Here is a 25,668-nt window from a genome sequence, read left to right on the forward strand (position 1 = left end):
AAAAATATTTGGTGTTCGTCCATGCTAAACTTATTTATTTATAATTTCCAGCTTATTTCTTATCTTCAAGAAATACTCGAAAGATAGTAGACAACACATACTACAGCTATGACTCCAAGCTTAATTGTGAGGAGAAAGGTTATCTTGTCTCATTCATAGAAGATGTTGAGGCCTTCAAAACCAGTCACTCTATCAGCCAAAATTATACTAGATATGTGCCACTAGTCCATACATTGCTTGATGATAACTTCATTGCTAAAAACTTGGTAAGATTTTGTTAATGATGGTAACTTCATTACATACATTATTCTTAAGTAAACCATTGCTAACTATATATGTTACTATTTTGTTTTTGAATAGAGGCTCCCGAAGCAGGTTGTGCCTGACATGCTATTTACCGAAGGTGATATGCATATGGTTAGCTTACGACCAACTCCTTCGGAGGCTTACCATACTGCATACTCGATTTCTTCAAACGATGGAATGCTCAAAATCAAAGAATGGAGCAAAGTGATGAATGCGCACACGCAAATAATTGGAGACAAAATGAATGTGCGCAAGCCACAAGTTGGAGATAGGTTTATGTCCATTCTTCATTATGGTGAAGGACCGGTTTATCTGTTTTATTGTATTTTAGCTAGGAGAGAGGAGTAGGTCCTATGTATTAAGAACAATTAGTTAGTGTTGATTATATATGACTACAATGTCTTAGACTTGATGGTGATGCTGAGTAGGAGTAGTGACTGTGAGTACTATGATGATGAGGAGGACGAGTTGTTATTATAACTAGTGACGAAGTTGTTATATGATGTCCCATCATGGACGAAAATGATGATTATGAGTTATATGACAATGATATATTATGATGATAAGTTGTTAATGATATTATGATGATGATGAGAAGTTATTATGTCATTGGGTGAAAGAACCGCCGATTAGTTTCAAATGGATGGATCCAAAGTGACCATTGGTTACTTTGGATCCATGCACTTGAAACTAATCCAAGGTTCTTTCACCTAGTGATTTAATAACTCATTATGATGTAAAAACAATCTCTAAATTGCTACTGTATGAAAAATTGTATACAGGTATATGAATACGACCTAAAATTCAAAAGAAATGGAATAGGGAATAATAGTAGTAGCGGTTGTTTTCGAAAGCGCTACTAATAATTAGCAGTAGCGATTGACTTGGAAAGCGCTACTACTAAGTAGATATAGAAGTAGCGAGTGCCAGTAGGCGCTACTGCTAAGCATTAGCTGTAGCGCCTTATCAGTAGCGCGCTTACCCGCGCTACTGATAGGCCAAAAACCAGCGCTACTGCTAGGCTTTTCCCTAGTAGTGGACGGTGGCAGGGTGTTTGAAATTCATTCCCATTTCTTGCATGGGAACTAAGCATGCAACCAAGGACATAGATTTGATTTTTCAACCAGTTTATATGCACTAGAGAATGTGCATGTAGTTCAAATTTTAATTATGCACATGAAATGCCTGGGAAACCCAGTTAATGTTTAAAAATGTCCAAACGAACCCCGAAAAATTCCAAAATTAAACACAAAACTCCCGTTGTTCTATGTTGACACTCGAAATTTTTTGAAAGCAATAAGAGGCAACGGATATTGTTTCGTCCCCAAAGGTGGCACGTTCCCTACCGAAACCATCACGCTTGTTGTGAGAAGCTCTGGTTTGTGAGAAGCTTATACCCAAACATGCCCCAAATGGGACAAAAATTTTACCACGGCATGTTGATGCCACTCCATGATACCATGCCAAGTTTCATGAATTTCAAACGAGTTTTGGATTTACTAGAATTTAAAAACCAGGTATCTCAATGTTTGCGGCCGAGTGACGGTGGCAGGGTGCGTGACATTCATTCCCATTTCTTGCATGGGACCTAAGCATGCAACCAAGGACACATATTTGATTTTTCAAACCATTTATATGCACTGGAGCATGTGCATGTAGTTCAAATTAGAATTATGCACCTGAAATGCCTACAAAACCAAGTTAATTTATAAAAACGTCCAAACGAACCCTGAATAATTCCATTTTTTTGACGACACACCTATAGTTGCATGTTCACTACAGATAAAAGTTCTAGCAATTCAAACACCATCCTTTGTAGTTGTGACCCCATTACGTAGTTCAAATCAAGACGATAAATCAAGTAGATCGCACACAGTTTATTATCACAAACCGTGTGAGATGCAGCACAAAATATCTTGGAGCACCGTCGATGTATAGTACGCCTATGGCTTACGCGAGAAGGTGTGTCGGCTACAGTCCACAGCCGGCGTGTCAAGCACACTAGCTCACTCCCCAAATATCATTTTAATGTTCATTCATCGCTGGTGAAAGATGGGGACGTGGACCCGCGTCGTGAGGGCAACTTCGGCGGCCCGCTCTGGCGAGAGCGTGGCCGCAGCCGCCAGGCGCGTGCTAACAAGCTTCATGAGGGCGACCGCAGTCTGCGTCCGGGTGGCCAAGGCAGTCCAAATGGTCGTTGTTGCTTCTCAAGCAGCGGCACCAGCATCTGCCTCGGGGATAGCAACTGGCGAGAGCGGCACAACAGCTATCCGTTCTGCAGCGGCGGCCTTAGCCCTGATGGAGGTCTCCCACTACCATGTTGAGGCCGTCCACGCCCAGCTCGTGGCGGTCACCGCACAAATCGAACGAAGCTTCTCCTACAACGGTCGGCAACCCACGGCCGAAGAGTTGGCAATCGCCGAGAGAGTTCGAGAAGCCGTCCAGTCCTGCGCGGCATACTTTGCCACGACGGAGCCTGCTAGAGCCCAGATTGCGGCCGCCCATGGCCAGCTCATGGTGGCCTATTCCAAAGATATGGCGGACGCGGATGGCGAGATGCTTGCCGAGTATGGTGAAATTGATGCCATGGAACCCCTTCCCCAGGAGACCATCGGGCGCGAGCTGGACATGGAGGCGGCGGCGGAGATCGACGAGCACCAGTCGTAGTAGTACTCTTTGTTTTGTTTAATTAAGAGCGCCGGTCTTAATTTGTTAGAGTAATGTTTAGGTCAGCTAGCTCTGTTTAATTGTTGAACTTGCTCGATTAAGAAGTTAGTCTCCTTTTTGTACCCAAATTATGCAATGACTTGGATGACCACTGTAACCAGGGAAATTCCAACCAAAAATTTTGACGTTCAAACTCAACACACACAGGTTAAGCTATCTGAATCGTTTGTGATGTTCACATATCATACACAATTTTGAATAAGGGACCGTGTCTGATGACACTTTGCGCGCCAGTTTTTTCGCTGAAGCGATTCCAAATTTTCGGCTTCCACGGAAATATCTACCTCCTCGCCCCCTCCCCCTTACCAAAAGCCACATTTCCCCTGTTTAGGCCTTCCTTTCCAAGTTGAAACCTTCACTCCTTATTTGCAGCGCCACCTCCTCGCCGGCAACCCTCCTCCATGCTGCTCGGCATCGCCTATCCAGGCAGGTAATCCACACCCGACCCCCATCCTCCTTCTCCTTCCACATCCCACATGCCCCGACCGCTGGCGCGGCACCTTCCACCCAAATCACCGACCCCTCCACCAAATAAGTGCCTCCCTAAGCCATGGTGCATGCAGTATAGCCAAGATCCCAAGGACTATTTGGCAGCGGAGAAGCAAATTGCGGCCACATGCGCGGATGAGGTCGCGATGGCTGCCATTCATGTCGACCCCCAGATCTTGGAGGAGCACCTCGTCGTTGAGGCCACCGTCGGCACCTCACGTGTCGATGACGCGATGTGGTTGGCTATTTGGTTCAATTCTACAATGCGATGTTCAATTGTTGTGGGTGCATTCTTTTATTGTATACCATATGAGAAATAAATCTAATTTGGATGTACTAAATACATGAGAAACAAATAAAATCGCTATATTTCCATGTTGTTAAGCATGCTTGGTTTGGTTAACTGTCTGATCTTCTATTAGGAGTATGTTATATTGTGCAATGTGGTGCTCAGTTAATGTTTGGTTCATTTGTTGTGGTGTTTAGCTAACTTCTTGGTTCAATTCTACACTGCAATGTCCAATTGTCGTGGGTAGAATTTTGTATTGTTGTGCATGTGAGGAATAAATAGAATTTGGCTGCACTTAATACATGAGAAACATATACAAGTGCTATATTTTCTAGTTATTAATCATGCTTGGTTTAGATAAATGGGTTTTCCATGTGGCTTGAATTAATCTGATGAATCTGCAACGTGCTTATTTTTCATCAACATATTGTACTGATAGCATGCGAACTCTTACTTAACCTGATGACTAACTACCTTATATGTGTTGCAGGGAAACAATGGAAAGCACTAAGGTTTACAATCGAGGTTAGCACGTTCATGGTCCGTTGTCTAATAGCACATTATTGGGCAATTGCAGGGACCATTCTAATATTTAGGTTTTTAACAATTTGGTCTTACACATGTAGGTCCTACTGTCAGAGGTTTTGATCCATTGTTCGACCCTTTTTGCATATGGGGAAATGAGTTGTCCATGAATATCAGTCAAGTCAAGAAACTCAAAAAGATTGTTAGGATAAATAAATTAGCGAAAAAAAACAACAAGATCTTTGTCTGCACAATGAAGAAGACATCAGTTCACTACAGGATGGTACTAACTATTATACCTTGCCTTTTTATTCCTTTGCCCCATTTCCAATATAGAGAAGATATTTATGCACATCCTTGTTTTCAGGCCTTTCCAAAGCAGTTCACTGATGATTACCTCTCAAACCACCTGTATGGTCAGGAGGCGAGGAAGGTATTCATACAACACCCATGGTTCAATATTGAAGTGTTCCTGAAGAGGACAAAGGATGTACGGTCAATCATCCACAGGCACTGGCCTAAAGTTACAAAGACCTTCAACATCAATGAAGCCTCAATATTCGCCTTCTGCTTCAGCAGTTTTCTAGATGAGATACATCTGTCTATGTACCAACAATGATGCTAGTTTTGAAAGGTTATAGATGTTGCATGTGAAACTTGGTCCTGGTGTAGTTGTGTAATGGGGTAGCTGAGTACTGAAGCTATAAGATGTTGTACTCTGATGTATTTCGATTATGAAAATGAAATATATTGTGTGCTTAATATGAAATGCCAATTAGATTAATAAATGGATTATGAATAATTAGATAATTAGCCTGCTATTGGGTTTTGCTATTGCAAACGGTTGTTGAAAAAATACCGTGGGTGATGACCTCAGGCAACGCGCACAGTTTCTAGGAATAAACCATGTTGGATCAATGAACAATCACACACGACTTTCTCTTGAAAACTGTTTGCGTTAGGCCACCTTGCGCAAACGTTTACCACATAAAAACTATGTCTGATGGACAGCCTTTGCCACACAGTTTCTTCTACGGACCGTGTGTGATGCATTCAATAACGCAAATGATTTAACGGGAAAAAATGTGTGTGATGTACCTGTGAACGGAAACGTTTTCCTTAGAGCGACTATGTGGGATGTACATACGAACAGAAACATTTAGCGGGGACTGACTGCATGGGATGTACTTGCGACCAGAAACAATTTCACCGTATAATTGTATTTTTTTAGCTCTACTATATGTATTTGCGTATTTGAGCACTCGTCGGTTGCACACGACCTCATTTTGCTGAGCTTGTGTGCCAGGAGGGCCCCGATGGTTTCTGGGTCGTATGGGAAGGACCCCTTATTGCCCACACTCACTAGGAGACAGTTCCAAATGTCATTGCGGAAAGGGGTTAAAGACTGTTTGTATAGGACCGAAGCATACCAGTGGCTCCCCAAACGCGTCTGAATTCGCAACATAACGATGGAGATCGGTCGAACCCTCCACCTCCGCCTCCTCCTCCGCCTCCGGAGGCATGGAAAGCTGTGATGGCGGCCGCCACACCAATACCCAGATGCTTTTGCAGCTCTTGCAAAGAGCACAACCGAGGTCAAGGCAACCAAGGAAATCAAGGCCAAGGGCAATTCAACAATCAGCCTCAGTTTGCTACCCTCAACCAGTTTCTTGCAAATCAGCCAAAGTCTTTCAGCGCTTGTGCCGAGGCCATGGAGGCCGATGATTGGCTCGTGGACATCAACAAGCATTTTGAATGCAGCAATGTCAGGCCTAAGGAATACGTCAAGTTCTCTTCTTTTCAGCTCAAGGACCAAGAAGTTGATTGGTATCAACAATACAAAGATTCCAGAGGGGGTCGAGAGATTACCTGGACTCACTTCTGCCGGGACTTTCAAGCTCATCACATTCCAACAAGTGTTGTCGAGAGCAAGCGTGAGGAATTACGCAATCTCAAGCAAGGAAGCATGTCCGTGTATCAATATAACATCCAGTTTCAGAAGCTTGCTTGCTTCGCAAGGCAAGACGTTCCTGATGAAAAGAGCATGATCTATCACTTCAGGAGTGGCCTCAGAGAGGATCTGCAGTTAGCTCTCGTTCTTGCTGAGCCTACTCAGTTCGATCAGTTCTACAACATGACCCTCAGGCAAGAAGCTGCTCAGCTCAAGTGTGAGGCTTCAAAGAAGAGAATTAGGGATGTAGTCCACTTGTCTTCTTCCTCTCAAGTGGCAGCTAAGCAACAGAAGTTATGGCTTCCTCCACCTCCGTTTCGTCAGCCCTACCAGCAGAAGAACTCAGGTGGTCGTGGATCTTCCCACCCACCCAACCCATGCTATCAGAACAAGTCTTAGGCTCCGAGGACAGGTGGTCCTCCTCCTCCACCTTTTCGTCCGCTTTCAGAGGTCACTTGTCACAGGTGTGGTTTGAAAGGGCATTACTCAAACAAGTGCACCCAGAAGCGCCTTCCGCCTCCTCCTCCGGTCAGGTCAGCAAGCAATGCAGTTGTCAAGCACAATCCCAAGTCTGCAAGGGTGAACATGATGAATTCAGCTCAAGCAGAGGATTATTTAGAAGTGATCATGGGTAATCTCCCACTTAATGATACTCCTTCAGAAGTTCTATTTGATTTTGGTGCATCGCGTTGTTTCATGTCTAGACCATTCTTTGCAAAGCATGATTTTTCTTGGTCATATCTGGATAAACCTTTGTGTATTGTTTCTCCGGGTGGGTTAATGAGCTCCAACTCAGTGATTCCTAATGTGGCCATCAAGTTGGGCAATTATAAATTCCTGGCTTCCCCAATTGTTCTCGGCGACTCTGATATTGATCTCATCCTCGGCATGCATTGGCTTTCTCAGCACAAGGCTTCTCTTGATTGTGTTGCCAGGGAGATTAAATTGACGCACCATCATCTATGCCGCTCGTGACGAAACCATTCGGTTGTTCTCTCTCAATGAGAAGGGCGAGTTAGATGCTATTTCTCAGATTCCAGTTGTTTGTGAATATCAAGATGTCTTTCCAGAAGAGCTTCCGGGTATGCCTCCTCACCGACCAGTCGAGTTTGTTATTGATCTTGAGCCCGGTACAGAACCCGTTTGCAAGCACCCCTACAAGCTTGGGCCAAAAGAGCTGAAAGAATTGAAGAAATAGCTCGATGAACAAGAGCGTCTGGGTCTGATCAGAGCAAGTTCATCTTCGTGGGGTTGTGGTGTTCTTTTTGTCCAGAAGAAGGATGGCACGGACCGACTTTGCATCGATTACCGCCCATTGAACAAGAAGACAATCAGGAATAAGTACCCACTTCCCAACATCAATGAGTTATTCGAGCAAATCCAAGGTGCAAAGGTGTTCTCCAAGCTTGACCTCTGTATGGTTTATCATCAGATTCGCATTCGTGAAGAAGATATCCCAAAGACAAAATTCAGAACAAGCTTTGGTTCTTATGAATATACTGTCATGTCTTTCGAACTTGCAAATGCCCCTCCAACATTCTCTTTCATGATGAACTTCATCTTCAACCCCTACACCAATGAATTCGTCCTGGTGTATCTCGACGATATCCTGGCTTTCTCCAAGAATAAGAAAGATCATGCCAAGCATTTGCGATTGGTGCTCGACAAGCTCAGAGAGTATCAATTCTATGCAAAGTTCTCCAAATGTGAGTTTTGGCTTGATGAAGTTCTTTACCTTGGCCAGATCATCTCTGCCAAGGGCATTTCTGTTAATCCAGAGAAGGTTTCTACAATTGTCAATTGGGAGCCTCCTCAGAATGTCTAGCAGCTCCGCAGTTTCCTTGGGCTTGCAAGCTATTGCCGAAGATTTGTTGAGAAATTCTCAAAGATTGCTAAGCCTCTTTCCATCCTCCTCTAGAAGTATGTCAAGTATTCCGGGACTCCTGAGTGTGACGTTGCTTTCAACACTCTCAAAGAGAAGCTCATCTCAGCTCCGGTCCTAACTCCTCCTGATGAGTCCAAACCCTTCGAAGTTTTCTGTGATGCCTCATTGCAAGGTCTCGGCGCTGTGTTAATGCAAGAGAAAAAAGTTGTGGCCTATACTTCCCGTCACTTGAAGCCAAATGAAAGGAACTACCCCACTCACGATCTTGAGTTGGCGGCAGTTCTCCATGCATTAATAACATGGAGACATCTCTTGTTGGGAAGGCAAGTGGACATTTTCACCGATCACAAGAGCCTCAAATATATCTTCACTCAACCCAACCTCAACCTCCAGCAAACTTGTTGGGTCGAAATGATTCAAGAGTACAATCCAAGTATTGAATACACTCCAGGGAAGGCGAATGTGATTGCAGATGCTTTGAGCAGAAAGACTTATTGCAACAGCTTAATTCTCAAGCCATTCCAACCGGATCTTTGTGAAGCAATTCGAAAGCTCAACCTCCAAGTTGTTCCTCAAGGTTTTCTTGCCAACCTTCAAGTCACTCCAACTTCGGAAGACCAAATTCATGAGGCACAACTCCTTGATACCATGGTGAAGAAGGTGAAACATGGTGTTCCTAAGGGCTTACCCAAATACAAGTGCTATCGCATTGATGACAATGACACCTTATTCTTCGAGGATCGGATTGTGGTTCCTGAAGGTGATTTTAGGAAGGTTATAATGAACAAAGTGCACAATTATCTTCTTTCCATCCACCCAGGCAGTTCGAAGATGTACCATGACCTCAAGCAGTCGTATTGGTGGACTCGCATGAAGCGAGAGATTGCTCAATTCGTGAATGAATGTGATGTCTGTCGAAGTGTGAAAGCAAAACATGAATGACCAGCTGGTCTCCTCAAACCTCTTGCTATGCCAGAATGGAAGTTTAATCATATCGAAATGGACTTTGTCACTGGCTTTCCCAAGTCCAACTGAGGGAATGATGCTATCTTCGTTGTCATCGACAAGCTTACAAACGTGACTCATTTCCTTCCAATCAAAGAATGTATCACGACAGCTTAGTTGGCAGAGCTATACACCTCCAGAATTGTCTCATTGCACGGAATTCCACAATTGATCTCTTCAGACCGCGAAAGCATTTTCACTTCCAAGTTCTGAGACTCCTTACAGAAGGCCATGGGCATCAACATTCGCTTTATCACGGCTTTCCATCCTCAAACAAGTGGCCAAGTCGAGAGAGTCAATCAAATCCTCGAAGACATGCTCAGAGCTTGTGTCATCTATTTCGGTATGAAGTGGGAAGATTGCCTCCCATATGCCGAGTTCTCCTACAACAACAGCTCCCAAGCAAGTTTGGGCAAGACCCCATTTGAAATTCTATATGGCATAAAGTGTCGTACTCCTCTCAATTGGTCCGAGACTGGTGAACGCCAACTTCTTGGCAATGACTTGATCATAGTAGCTGAAGAAATGTGTAAAGTCATCCACAAAAATCTCAAAGCTGCGTAATCGCGCTAGAAGAGTTACTATGATAGCAAGCACCGTGACTTGGCTTTCAAGATCGGAGACCATGTCTATCTCCGTGTCTCTCCAATGAAAGGCACTCGACGCTTCGATATCAAATGGAAGCTTGCCCCAAGATACGTGGGTCCTTTCATGATCATTGGAAAAAGAGGCGACCTCGCCTATCAAATTGAACTTCCGTCCAACTTCTCAAATTTGCACGATGTGTTTCACGTGTCACAGCTTCGCAAGTGCTTCAAGACGCCCGAGCGCTATCAACTTCGAAGAAATTGACCTCCAAGAAGACTTGTCTTAGCATGAGCATCCTGTTGCCATTCTTGAAGAAACCGAGTGAAAAACTCACAACAAGTCGATCAAATTCCTGAAAGTTAAGTGGTCTCACCATTCCGACTGAGAAGCTACATGGGAGCGCGAGGATCACCTCCATTCCGAATATCCGGAGTTCTTTCAGTCCTAGATCTCGGGACGGGATCCTCTTGTAGTGGAGGAGAGTTGTAACACCCCAGATGTAAAATTTCCATATTTGGCAATGTATCCAACCTTGTCATGTTCAATCTCAAGTGTTCTCCTCCTTGTTGGTTCCATTTTGGGGTTTTGCTTGCTACTTATTGCTTTGCCTTACTATTCTTGTCATATCCATTTTGCCATCACATGTTTGCATCATGTTCATATCATGTTGTGTGGTGCTTATGTCATCTTGCATTCTTATCCTCACCATGTGCATTGTGTATTTATGACTGTTATTTTATGGCTTGACCCATGTGTGATCCATGCATGAACTCCTCCTCATCTCTCCTCCTCTTTCTTTTATTTGGAAAGTGCCATTTTCCCTACTCCATTAATGTTCAAAACTTCCTCACAATTCAGTCATCATGTCCTAAACCTCTCTGTCAAATCTCAACCTTATCTAAGTTGTTTTGGTTAGGGTTTTAAATGGTTCAAGTTTGAATTTAATTCAAACTTGAATTGTTTTACTTCCTTTAAAACTCTCCAAACCAATTTTATTAAATAGTGCACATTTTCAGGAGCTTAGCGATATTTTTATATCTGCCAAATGCCTCTCCTATCCCCCTGGCATTTTTCCTTTTCTTTCATCTATCTAATTAAATTAGCAGAAAGTTTTAAAAAGGAGAAGGGCTTACCTGGGCTGGCTTCCCTACGCGCAAGCCGTCGTAGCCCAGCAGCAGCAGACCCACACCACAGCCACCTGGGCCTCCTCCCTCCCGGACCAGCCCAGCTGCGCACCAGCTGCCCATCCAGCGTAGCCCCTATTCATCGTCCCCTTCCTCCCGTACGGCAGACCATCCACCGGAGCCACGTCGATAGCTGGGGTGATTTGACGGCCATAGTCGCTCCCTACGCCCTATAAGATATGCCCCGGTGCCCTAGTCCTCCTCCTCCCTCCGTTCCGCCCTCTCCTTCCCTTTCCGCCGCTAGGTGAGACCTCTCCACGCCATAGCCGTCGCCATGGCCGAGAAGAGCCCGAGCTCTTCTCCGGCGTGATCCAACCCGTAGCCACCGTCTTCTTCCTCGGCAGCGACACGAGCATCACCATCGTCTTCCTTGCCTACGCACGCTTCCACAAGGACCCCAGGAGCTTCCTCCTCGACGTCCTCCTCCTCTGCTTCGTTCTACATCGCGCAACCGGACGCCTCCGCCCCGATCAGCACGTCTCCCTCGATGTCTCCAGTCACCGCCGATCTTGTACGACTCCAGCAACACCCCCCGGTGAATCTCGGCTCCTACCCATCCTGTTGAGGTGTCGTTTGTCCCAGTGGCGGCTCCATGGTAGAGGCGACTATGGTCGTCCGCCCCGGGTAGCCGAAATCAGCGTATACAAAAATACGGTTCATTCTGTACATGGGCTAACACATGTGGGGTTTGCACTAGATAGAACGGCCACACAAAGCCCAGCCCATAGGCCCAAACTACTTAGCACGACTACACGAGCACAGCACCCACGTACAGACAGTCGCAGAAAAATCCTCGAACCCTGATCCAGCCAGGCAGCCAGCAAGACTGCGAGCGTAACCTAGCCGCCGCTGGCTCGCCTCGATCGGCTCGCCACCATAGAGCTCCGCCTCGCTGGCCCGCCGGCCGCCGGGCACCTGATCCAGATCCATGGATGGGGGAACCAAAAGAAGCAGTCCCATTCAAAGGCGGCAGAGCATCGAGCTCGTGCAAACGCGCAGGAGCTGTAGTTTGCAAAATCAGCGAGCGCAACCAGCAAGTAGTCTAATCTATTTTGTTTCTGATGTTGATCTTCAATTTCTAGCCAACTATTGTACATAGTCAGTGCTGAACATGGTGATGTTATGAACTTGTAATGTAGGGAATCTTCAAAAGAATGAAACCAATTGCTTCCATCACTACAAGATTGAAATATTCAATGAGGTGCTTGATATATATATTTTTGCGAGGACTGCATCTATGTACTCAGTCGACTTCAATCCAGAAATTATGTCACCTAATTGTCGAGAATCTCGAACTGTTATGAATCATTGGTTATGTTAATTTTCTAGTGCATCTAATTTCATATTTGAATTTTATGAGATTTGGTTCATTGTGCTTGCATTTGTCAATCAAAATTTTTATATCTTAAATGTTTCACCCTGGCTAAGTTCAATTCCTGGATTTGCCACTGGTTTGTCCGCATATTCGCCGATCAGCATGGCCCCAAGTTCGTCCTGCATGGACGGCCTCAAGCTCGTGCTCGTGTTCATGCCGTTGCTCTCATTGCTGATCCACACACCACAACACCGCAGATCACACCCACACGCGTAGCTTGCCTCGCACGCTCACGTACTGCCTGCTTCGCCTCGCCGTGCTATGCTTGCTTCCCTGCTCGCCGCGCTCGCCATGGCCCGAGTCGAGCTAAGCTCGAGCTCGAGCGCCCCGCAGCCCTCGGCTTGCGTGAGTCAAACCTCCCCTCCTACTCTCGCACACCCACCGCTGCCTCCTGGGCCTTGCCGTTTCACCGTTGCCTGCCGATGCGTCGGTGTCTTCTCTATTGCAGAGGAGAAGAAACCCCATCCGCCGTGTAGCTAGATCAATAGGAGCCGTGCCCCTTCCTGTCAACAGCAGCAGCGGCGGCAGCGCAGTGGATTGGGCGATGAGGTTCTACCCGGAAGATCCGGGTTCGAATCGCGTCGGGCGCATTATTCTCCCCACCATTTTTCCCTTGCACACTCTCTCTCTCTGACCACAGGGCCCCACCTGCCATAGATACAACCCCCCTTCCTTTTTTATTTTTTTTATTTTTTGTCCCAGGGAATATTCCATTTCTGGAATAGGAATCTTTTCATTTCAGGAAAATCCATTTCTGAACGTTTCCGAATATGGCAGTGGCCATATCTGTTTAATGCCATTTTAGGCAGGTTTCATTTTAGGGCTTTTGTGAAGATTTTTCTATAAGAACCCCAACATATTATATATGTTTTTGGGGTAGAAAATTCCCACCAATCCAGTGGTGGCATTAGTTTTTGCATTATTCTCCCCACCATTTTCCCCTTGCACTCTCTCTCTCTCTCTGACCATGGGGCCCCACCTGCCATAGATACAACCTCCCTTCCTTTATTTTTTTCTTTTATTTATTTTTTGTCCCGGGGAATATTCCATTTCTGAAATAGGAATCTTTTCATTTCAGGCAAGTCCATTTCTGAACGTTTCCGAATATGGCAGTGGCCATGTCTTTTAATGCCATTTTAGGCAGGTTTCATTTTAGGGCTTTTGTGAAGATTTTTCTATAAGAACCCCAACATATTATATATGTTTTTGGGGTAGAAAAATCCCACCAATCCAGTGGTGGCATTAGTTTTTGCATTTGAGCAAGTTCATGACCATGTCATTTTACATCATGTTACTGTTTTGTCATTTTTTGGGTGATTTAATTCAACCATGCTGTGAGGTCGTTTTGCACATGGATAGCTTCATTTTCATGTCTACTTCATGCTAGATTTTATTTCATGTCATTTAGTGCACTGTGATGAGTGCCACAAGCTTGCAAAGTTGCTATCATGAATCTGTTTACATCATGCCATGATTTCTTCTAAGTCTGGGATGTGTTCATATCATTTGGCACGTTTGCATTGATGCTACCATATTTTCTGTGGGTCTTTGGGACAAGTCCAGTAAGGGACTTTTATTAAGTGCATTTAGTACTATCATGCCATGATCTTGTGTAATGTAATATGTTCCTGTAGCATATAGTTTGCAATGCATAAACTTTGCTACGTGATGTTGTTTCTATCATGATACATGAGAATTTCTGCAAGGTCTGATAAACTGTTAACTTTTGCATTTTTGCCAAGTTGTTTTAGACTTGTTCTAGGGGTTTCTAGCAGTAGCTCAGTGTTCATGATTTGTAGAGCTTCACATGTACTACACTGCCATGTGTTTTGTTTTTATGTTGGAGTGTTGTAGCATATTTTCATCATGCATCTTAAGTGCTATGTTGCTGTTAAGAGCAGATTGCATCACATCTAGTTTTGTTTGTCATTTGTAAACCGTGCATCCGTTTCCAGTGATCTTCATATCTATTTCATTCGAAATCTTCCAACCTATCCAGTGGCATGCTTGGTTTGCCAAGTTGATGCCATGATCATCCTTCCCCTTCCGGAGTACCATGTGCGTTGCACATCATATCTTGCATCCTATGCTATGTCTTGCATCATGTTGCTTGCGCATTGCACCGTGATTGATTGTTGTTCTGTTGCTTGTGTTCTCGCTTTGGGTAGAGCCGGGAGACGAGTTCGTGAATGAGGAACCTGTCGAGTACATTTATGACGAGCAAGCTTTCGACAACCCTGAGAACTTTGCAGGCAAGATGATCATTACCCCCGATATCACTTCTATCTTTGTTTGCTAGTTGTTCGTTCTATCGCTATGTAGCGCTACCTACCACTTGTTCATCAAGCCTCCCATATTGCCATGTCAAGCCTCTAAACCAACTTCCTAGCAAACCGTTGTTTGGCTATGTTACCGCTTTTGCTCAGCCCCTCTTATAGTGTTGCTAGTTGCAGGTGCAGTGCAGGTTGTTCCATGCTGGAACATCGATATGTTGGGATATCACAATATCTCTTATTTAATTAATGCATCTATATAGTTGGCAAAGGGTGGAAGGCTTGGCCTTTTGCTCGGTGTTTTTTTCCACTCTTGCCGCCTTAGTTTCCGTCATACCGGTGTTATGTTCCTTGATTCTGCGCCCCTAACACGGTGGGGGGTTATGGGCCCCTCTTGACAGTTCGCTTTGAATAAAACTCTTCCAGCAAGGCCAAACATTGGTTTTACCATTTGCCTAATAACAACTAAAAATTTTCATAGGGAGTAATTCACCCGAGGATTCTTAATCAACCCCCGGGCCAACGCTACTCATGAGTGTTGGTCCAACCTAGAGCACTGTGCGGGGCCGCCCGAGGGCAACTTGGGTTATTTTGGCACCTATACGCGTCGCTCATCTGTCGTGGCCTAAGACGAGATACGTGTAGCTACTATCAGGGTGTCAGCACGTCGGGAGGTCTTGCTGGACTTGTTTTACCATTGTCGAAATGTCTTGTGCACCGGGATTCTGAGTCTGCTCGGAGGGTCCCGCGATGGAGGATTGTCTCCGTGGATCATGAGCTTGTCATGGGCTAAGTTGGGACACCCCTGCAGGGTTTAAACTTTCGAGAACCGTGCCCATGGTTATGTGGCAGATGGGAATTTGTTAATATCCGGTTGTAGAGAACTTGACACTTGACTTGATTAATTAAAATACACCAACTGTGTGTGTAACCGTGATGGTCTCTTTTTGATGAGGTTCAAGAAGAGAACACGGTGGGGTTATGTTTTAATGTAAGTAGTTTAGGATCACTTCTAGCTCTGCGTCTGTTGCGTAGTTTCTCATCTTACTCTTGTACTTGTATGTTACCACCATATTTGCTTAGTGTTTGCTGCAACTCCACCTCATAACCACATCCTACCTATAAGCTTAAATAGTCTTGATCTCGCGGGTTTTGAGATTGTTGAGTCCTCGTGACTCACAGATACTACCAAAACAGTCGCAGGTGCCGATGATACCAGTGCAGGTGATGCCACCGAACTCAAGTGGGAGTTCGACGAAGACCTTGGTTGTTACTATGTTTCCTTTCTGGATGATCAGTAGTGGTGCCCAGTAGGGACGATCGGGACTTATCATTGGGGGTTGTCTTCTTTTCATTTGGACCTGTCCGTAGTTGGACCTTGTGTGTACTCTGATTGATGTATGAATAATTTGATCATTGTGTGACATGTCGATTGTAAGCCAACTATTTACTTTTTTGTTCATTTACATGGGATTGTGTGAGATGACCCTTCTTGCGATCATACCAAAATGCGGTTATGCCTCTAAGTCGTGCCTCGACACATGGGAGATATAGCCGCATCTTGGGCGTTACAATGGTCTTGTAATGGAGAAGAGGGAGGGGCGAGACGGTGGTTTTGCAATGGAGAAAATGAAGAGGAGAGCGGCTGGTTTTGCAATTGAGAAGAGGGAGAGGCGATACGGTGGTTTTGGAATGGAGATGATGGAGAGGAGAGGGGGTGGTTTTGCAATGGAGAAGAGGGAGAGGAGCATGCGGTAGCGATTTAGGATTGGACGAGAGGGCCAGCGGGCTGTGACTGAATCAAAATCAAAATCAATTTACCCTTCAATTAAGAAAGCGACCCCACATTAACTAGTCTCCCTTGTATTCTAGGTCATATTTGACCATGATTTTCACAAATAAAATATATGTTATATGTTGCAAAAATAATATAATTTGGAATTACATTCAGATACGAACCAAACGATACAATTTTTGATGACACGCATTCACATTTTGCTTGTCAAATACAATACGTGGTCAAACTTTGACCCAAAATACGCAAAACAAAAAAATACTTCCAAGACCAGTGCCGCTCCTCTCCTCTTAAACCATCGCTGCTCCTCTCCTGTTCCAATCCAAAACTAGTGCCGCTCCTCTTCCATTACAAATCCACCGCCGCTCCTCTCCTATTCCAATCCAAAACCAGCGCTGCTCCTCTCCTCTTCCGTTTCAAAACCACCGTCGTTCATCTCCCGTTCTAATCCAAAACATGTGCCCCTCCTCTCCTCTTCCATTCAAAAACCACCGCCAGCGAGTGAAGGTGTTGTGGAGAAGTAGATCGATGTAGGAGTACAACCGATACGTGTGGCTCACAGGCGGCGACCCTGTGAAGCTAGCTAGGATGTTGGAGATACAGTCTTGGTTTGACAACCTGGAGCAATTAGCGGCGACGGCGAAAGTGATGGCCAAATATCTGGAAAGGAGCGAAAAGGAGGCGATACACCAGGAGGGAGTCACGCGGGAGTACATAGAGCTGCTCCTCTGGGCCATGGAGCAAACAGATTCACCGGATCCGACCGTGAGGTTGTGGTGGTGGGAGTATCGATCCAAGATGGAGCATCCACCCGAGATTGAAGTATCGAGCATCTACACGATGCCGTTTGGGAGGGTGCCATGGCAGAGCAAGCCGGTGGAGTCTTCGTCAACCGAACCCAACTGCAAGAGGAGAAAAATAGTTGGTGCGACGATGCTCCCTGCCCCCCCCCCCCGCCATCCTCTCCCTCGCCGTTCACCTCGTCCCACGGGGCGACTCTCTACCGCCGAGGAATAGGAGGGGGCTCCTCCCCCCCAAAAAAATAGTCTGAGGAGGAGCTTAGGGTTGTCTGTATTTGCAAGTTGTGAATTGTGTTTTGTGTTTCATATTTGAGAGTACTTTCAGATATGAATGTTTTTCAATTTCAGATTTGGAGTATTGAGCATATGAAGTATTTTATGAATTCTAGAGATTAATGTAGTTTCATATAAAAGTGCAGACAATGTGATTCTCAGAGAAGAAACTGCAAGTTTCAGTTTCAGATAAGAAATTGCAAGTTTTCGAGGCAGAGCATTTATATTAACACGCCCTTTTCAAACAGGGATAACATCATGTTGGAAGTTTTATTCCTAGTAAAAAATGGAACTACCAGCCAGTTAACATCTTGTTGATCTACATTCATGCATAGCACATCTTCATATGATGCACAGTCAGAAAGATGTGCTATTTTCAAAATGCCCACACAGTGTTGAGTGTGTTGGAGGTGGTGTGCGTAGATGACAATGGGCACCCACATTTCAGAGGTAGAGGAAAAAACTTGTGGATATTTTCACTGCATCAGGTGGAATCGAACCCGGGCGGAGCAGCGGTTGGGGAGTTGAACTTGGCCACTAGGCTACTCCTGTACTTTCACTCAAAATTAGGCACACCATCTACCACTTCTGTAGCACATATTCCCCGGCTCTGGTGCGTTCTTGTCCGGGGCCTGGACATCATCCTTCGCCTTTGTGCACTCGTCGCGGCGCCGTTGTCTGCCGTTGTGGACATGCTCAACAACCGAGAGGAATCTGGAGAGGACTGTATTTGGAGAGGCGGACAGTCGGGACCCACCAGGTCCATGGCCGTACGCAAGCAAGTGCCTCATTGAAAAAAATACTTCCTCCTAATGTTATACTGACATTGGGGGCTACATGTTTGTCAACGTAGTTACTAAAGGAGATAAATTTACAACGAAGCTAGTCATCGGGGAGCTGGAATGTATCATTTATTATTAGTGGGCCAACAAGTATCAGCTGGGTTGTGGAATACCCATTCTAGGCTTTCTTTTTTAACATGTGCAGCTCACGACATGTCGGTTTGTATTTTTTTGATGGCCATCATGTATCGACCGGCCTATGGCCCTCCCATCCTAACTTTTATTTTTTTCTTAAACATCCGCAACCCAACTTATGTATTTTTTAAATAAAACGCAGAGGTTTGTTCTATTTTTCTATCTATATAAGAATAGGAACGCCAGGTCCAACTTATGTTTCCCTTCTAACTATATTATATATATTTATATTATTTTATATGTTATTATATATTATTGTTATTATCATCATATATTTACAGGTACTTACATATATAAGAAAAAAATATCCCATGTATTATGAACTTACAAAAATAAATGTTTAACAATAAGATCCTTGGTTTTTTTTACTTAAGGTCAACAAAAATATAGGTGATTGTGTACAAAAGCTTGGTAAGATTTAAGGACTAATGTAAATAAAGCACTTATTATTTAAATATATTTATAACAAAATGCTTAGCCCCTGTTTATTTTTTGATAACATTGATGCGCCCAACCCAACATTATAATTAGAACCAGCACAGCAAAATCGTGTATTGCGAGAAATTGCAAACGGCCTGAAATTTTGTAGGAAAAAAGAAATGGGCCGCATGGTCGCTACATTATTAATTCACCTAGACCCATAAATTCGTGTATTTCTAGAAAGTGCAAATGGGTTGTAGTTTTTTTAGAAAAAAATTAATGGCCCGCATGGACGCTACATTATTTGTTCACCCAGGCAAGCAAATTTGTGTATTTCTAGAAAGTGCAAATGTGTTGTAGTTTTTTTAGAAAAAGATAATAAATGGGTCACATGGACGCTACATTATTTGTTCACCCAGGCCAGAAAATTCGTGTATTTCTAGAAAGTGCAAATGGGTTGTAGTTTTTTTAGAAAAAAATAAATGGGCCGCATGGATGCTACATTATTTGTTCACCCAGCGCGGCGAATGGACTGTAAATTCTAAAAAAATGGGTTGAATATGTGCGACATTTTTGGAGGCTGAAATGTGGGCCAATAGGTCAAAGCCAACGCAAGACGTTGTCAACTTAGTCAACAAATGATTCTGACATTGATAGCCACTGGATTTACATCCAACAGTTGACATTCATCTTCAATCTCTCATCTTCTTTCTCCAGCACTGCCGGGAGCACCTGCTCCCGCCTCCGGCTGCTAGCAGCTCTACTTAGCACGCTTCATTGCGAATCTCTACCCCACTGCCAGCCAAGCCATCCATCCACCGCTCCACACCTCCTGTTATTCTCCGCCGACTATAGAACCAAGCCGCACCAGAACCAGTTAACCCTCATACACCTCTCTGTCAGCGACTCCACTACCGTGTCTTCCCATCACCACCTCATTGTCGTCTGGGGCCTCCTCATCATCCACCACCTTGGTGCGCTCGTCACGGCGTGGTCAACATCGTCAACAAACGAGAGTCATCGGAAGAGGACTGTACGTGGAGAAGTTGACAGTGGGGACGCACGAGGTCCATGGACGCACATATGCAACCGCCTCCTTATTATGCGGGAATAAAATTATTCCTCCCCCTGAAAGCTAGGACCCACCACGTATATCTTCGCAAGGAAGGAAGTGCCTCCTTATGCCTGCCCTTGACAGCTAGGACCCACCAACAACATCTTTGCACGCAATGAAGTGCCTTCTTATTACGAGCAAAAAATATATGATTCCGCCCCTGACCGCTAGACCCGCCAACTATATATTCACACGCAAGGAAGTGCCTCCTTGTCCTCCCTGATAGTTGGGACCTACCCGATCGAAGCATACGTAGCATTTTCTGTGTACATACCGGTCTATCAGTCTATCTGCCACGATGAACTGTGGCCAAGTATGGAGTGGTACGTACAGCCAGATGCCAAAAAATATGGCCACGTACGTACATACAGGCGGGGTCTCGAATGCATACTCACGCATACATACGGCCAGGGCTCCTGTACATGCAGAGGCAACGGACGGTAGCAACGGCGTCCTGTTTATTGAAAGCCAACCAGCTGGGTCGGAACAGAGAAACTGTGTCGTGTTAATCAGGAGGCAACGGAATGCGTCGTGTTCATCGAGAGGCAACAGAATACGTCGTGTTCATCGGGAGCCAACCAACTTGGATGGAACAGCCGAAACGAGGTCTGGCATACCACAGAACAGAGGAAACGGCCTTCTGTTCGACCGCGTACGGTCGAAACAGGGTCTTGTTCATCGGGAAGGGTCTGGCGTACCGCAAAACGGAGGAAACGGACTTCTGTTCGAGTGCCTATGGTCAAAACGGGGTCCTATTGATCGGGAGGGGTGTGGCGTATCGCAAAACAGAGGAAACGGCCTTGTGTTGGAGCGTCTACGGTGAAACGGGGGTCCTGTTCATCCACCATCTACTGCCTCGCTCCAGCCTCCACGGGCTACTGTTCATCCACCGTCGACCTCCTCCAGCCTCCACCAGCTACTGTTCAGCAATGGGCTACTGTTCATCCAGCCTCCACCGGCTACTGTTCATAGAGCCTCCATGGGGTCCTGTTCATCCACCCCAACCGGCTGGGGTGCGGCGGCCTCCTCGATGTCCTATTCATCCAGCGGCAATGGCCTACTACCACGGGGTCCTGTTCACCCAACCCCCACCAGGAACTGTTCACCCACAGCCAACCAACCGGCTCGACTTACCACGTCACGACTCGTTCCACGTATCGCGCGCACGGTAGCAACAATCACTATTCATCAAGAGGCAACCCAACACTGGCTAGCTACGTCTCGCATGGGGGCTCAATCGGCTTCAGAGAGCAGTAGCAGTGATCGATCGCTCATTTCAGTTAGCAGCAGCAGTGAAGGAATCGCTCGGGTTCAGTCAGCAGTGAATGAATCGCTCGGGTTCGGTTAACAGCCAAGGGATCGATTGCTCGGGTTCAGTAACGTGCATCACTTAGGTTCAGTTAGCCAATGCCTCGCACACATGCGCATACACGAGAGAAACGCGCAAACCACAGTGCAACGCTCGGCCCCGACCACCCCCCGTAACTGGGAACTCCCCGATATTTTCCTCGCCCTCGCTTCTACCATGATTTTTTTCCGTCATGGACGGCCCAAAGAATGTCGTGCCGCTGCGTCTTCGGCCTGCCCAGGATGAAAAGACCATTTTCTATCATGATTTTTTGTCATAGAAGTAGGAGCCCACCACATCTATGTTGATACCAAGCTTTGTCACAATTATCGTCATAGAAGTGTCATAAGCATGACAGGAAAAAATTGTTCGGCCCAAAATGCCACGGATGTGTGACACCCACGATGTGGCTATATCTCCCACATGTCGGAGCACGACTTAGAGGCATAACCGCATTGTAGGCATGTCGCAAGAGGGGTAATCTTTACACATCCCATGTACTGCATAAGAAAGGGATAAAGAGTTGGCTTACAATCGCCACTTCACACCATACATGAATAAAGCATTACATCATCCAGAATACAATCAAGGTCCGACTACGGAACCAAATAAAGAAAGACAACCCCTAATGCAAAAGATCCCCGATCGCCCCGACTGGGCTCCACTACTGATCAACTGGAAACGAAACAACACAACGAACACGATCTTCATCAAGCTCCCACTTGAGCTCAGTTGCGTCACCTGCACGGTTATCATCGGCACCTGCAACTGGTTTTGGAAGTAAACTGTGAGTCAAAGGGACTTAGCAATCTCACACCCTCGCGATTAAGACTATTTAAGCTTATAGGCAGGAAAAGGGTAGTGAGGTCGAGCTGCAGCAAACACTAGCATATATGGTGGCTAACATACGCAAATAAGAGCGAGAAGAGAAGCAAAGAACGGTCGTGAACTAGAAGTGATCAAGAAGTGATCCTGAAACTACTTATGTTCAAGCATAACACAAGAACCGTGTTCACTTCCCGGACTCCGCCGAGAAGAGACCATCACGGCTACACACGCGGTTGATGCATTTTAATTAAGTTAAGTGTCAAGTTCTCTACAACCGGACATTAACAAATTCCCATCTGCCCATAACCGCTGGCACGGCTTTCGAAAGATCAAAACCCTGCAGGGTGTCCCAACTTAGCCCATCACAAGCTCTCACGGTCAACGAAGGATATTCCTTCTCCCAGGATGACCCGATCAGACTCGGAATCCCGGTTACAAGATGTTTTGACAATGGTAAAACAAGACCAGCAAAGCCACCTGAATGTGCCGACAAATCCCGATAGGAGCTGCACATATCTCATTCTCAGGGCACACCGGATTGTCCAAGATTCCGGTAGGCCAACCTAGAGTTGCCCCTGGTGGTCACTGGCTGCTGACAGGTTGGACCAACACTCAGAGGAGCACTGTCCCGGGGGTTTAAATAAAGATGACCCTTGAGTCTGCAGAACCCAAGGGAAAAAGGCTTAGGTGGCAAATGGTAAAACCAAGGTTGGGCCTTGCTGGAGGAGTTTTATTCAAGGCAAACTGTCAAGGGGTTCCCATTATAACCCAACCGCGTAAGGAACGCAAAATCAAGGAACATAACACCGGTATGACGGAACTAGGGCGACAAGAGTGGAACAAAACACTAGTCATAAGGCCGAGCCTTCCACCCTTTACCAAGTATATAGGTGCATTAATTAAATAAGAGATATTGTGATATCCCAACATATAACCATGTTCCAACAAGGAACAAACTCCATCTTCACCTGCAACTAGCAACGCTATAAGAGGGGCTGAGCAAAGCGGTAACATAGCCAAACAACGGTTTGCTAGGACAAGGTGGGTTAGAGGCTTGACTTGGCAATATGGGAGGCATGATATAGCAAGTGGTAGGTATCGCGGCACAGCAAAAGAGCGAACAACTAGCAAGCAAAGATAGAAGTGATTTCGAGGGTATGGTCATCTTGCCTGAGATCCCGCAAGGAAGAAGAACGAGTTCGTGAAGAAGACAAACAGACGTTGTCGAACGGATCCTCACAAACGCGATGTTATCGGACTAACCCAAAGAAGCAACACCGGAAAGAAGCAAACAACATGGTAAACAGCCATCACGTAATCATGGCATGATGTACAATCAAGTATGATGCATGTCCGATTTAATGAAGCATGGCATGGCAAAGTGCATGAACAATACTACAAATCAAGTGGAGCTCAATATGCAACGAGTTTCATATTGACGGAACACCACATCAATTATTTAGTCCTCTCTCGTTTAGGTACTCAACAGTATTAAATGTTGTTAAACATGGCAAGAGGAGAAGCATAAAGAAATTGTCTATTTAGGCAAGTTTAAATGAGGTCGGAACGCCAAACAACAATTCCGGTAAAACCTCATATGCATTTAGCAAATTAATGCAAACAACAATTTAAATATTTTAATTGTTGTTATCATGATGCGGATGAGATGTGCAAGTCTATGCAATTTTTATTAAAAGTTGACAAGAGCATGATATGAAGCATTTGTCATCATGGTGGAAACGAAAGGGGTGCCACAACAATGACAACGAAAATGGTGCCACGGCAACATTCTGGTTCCGATAGCTCATGGAGATACCGGTGCAAAAGGAAGTGGGTGCAAGTGTGTCATGCAATAAGATGGGGTGCTCCCGAATTCCGGGTTCCCACATGACGGCGGCAAGGCAAAAGAGGGGCTTCGTGCAATGAACAACTCGGACACGGAGCAACACACGGTTCAACTCATATATCGCAAGCATTCGTCCACGGGCGTCGTCTCGGTGGTATACCTTCGAAGCATGCGTTTCGGAGCGGATTGGTTCGTAGAGGAAGTAGTTGTTCTCGCAATGGTGGTGAAAGTAGCGGTTCTCGCGGGTCGTAGAGGAAGTAGTTGTACTCGCGAACTTGTCGGGTCCACGACGACAGTAGTGGAAGTAGTGGTACACGACGACGGTAGAGGTACTCGCGAAAGTCGTTTACGAGTCTTGTGACCCAGGTTTCTTCGGGCAACGGTAGTTGTACACGGTTCATAGACGTTCATAGTCATGGCGAGGAACTTGACGAAACCCAAGGCGAGGGTAGTTGTACATGGTCCACGAGTCGTCGATCGTTCGGGGTTCGACTTGCGGGTCTTGCCGACATGAAGGGGTACTTGGCGTAATCCGAGTCGACGGTAGTTGTACACGACAATCTTGGTCAAACTTGGAGGGACCTCGGTAGTCGTTCCTGTTCGTCTTGGTACTTTTGGCGCCATCTTGGTCTTAGCGACGATAGTGGTACTTCCATGTAGACAGCCGCGGAACTTGATGCATCATCCTATGTAGTTGTACTCAGTGTCCTCGGGGTATCGGCGGACGGTCTTGGCGGTTCTGGAGCAGGGCTAGCGCAGAGGCGAACGAGGCCGTTGGGACTTGAGCTATATGTGACATGCGGTTGCTGGCGAAAGGGGCCCACACCAACGTAGTCAACGCGGGCTCGCGCGGCCTCCTGCGGGACTTGGCGAACAACACCGAAGCAGGGGTGTTCCGGGGCGACAGGGAACCACGACATCAGAGTGTATCCTGCCGGAAAAGAGGTCGGGGACGGCGAGGAGGTTGCAGGCCGGCGGTGTTGGCTGCTGGGGCTTGACAGCGAGGCGGCCATGGCTGGCGAAACAGCAAGGAGGAGGTGGATGGCGGCGGAGCAGGGAACTTGGTGTGGCGACGGCAGAGGAGGAGGTCGGGCAGGGCTCGGCGTGCAGAGTTTGGCGGCGACCAAGGCGGGTGCAAGGTGGCGTCGGGGACGAGGTTGCAGGAGGGGAAGCAGAGCAGCGGTGGTGGTGGAGGAAGGAGACGAGGGAGATCGATCGGGTAGGAGGCGGCGCGAGGAAACGAGGGAGAGGACGAGGGGATCGGGCCAGGGGGTAGCGATGCGGGAGTGCTAGGGTTACGTAGGCAGGGGGCGGCTGGGCCTTAGAAGGCTGGCTAGGCCTAGGTGGGCCGCGGGGATGGAGCCGGCTTGGCAGGTTGCAGCTGGGCTGGGAGGCCCAGCCGGGCTCTTCTCTCTACCATTTCCTTCTCTTTACAAAAACAGAGAAATAAGAGAAGGGAAAAGAGAGAAGAGAAGGTTAGAGGAAGAATTTGGGCACGGGGATAATTTTCACGGACCCGTAAAAATTTGCACGTTCCGAGAAAATAGAAATGGCCAAGATTGACAGATTAAATTCAAACTCATTTGAATTTAATTCAAAATGTTTGAACTAGGACAGGTTTTAGGAGTATCCAAAAATGTTGAGAATTTTTGTAGAGCTCCAGCAAGCGA

Source organism: Triticum urartu, chromosome 3A, assembly GCF_056163025.1.
Source record: "Triticum urartu cultivar PI428250 chromosome 3A, HENAU_Tu73, whole genome shotgun sequence".
NCBI classification, from domain to species: Eukaryota; Viridiplantae; Streptophyta; class Magnoliopsida; order Poales; family Poaceae; genus Triticum; species Triticum urartu.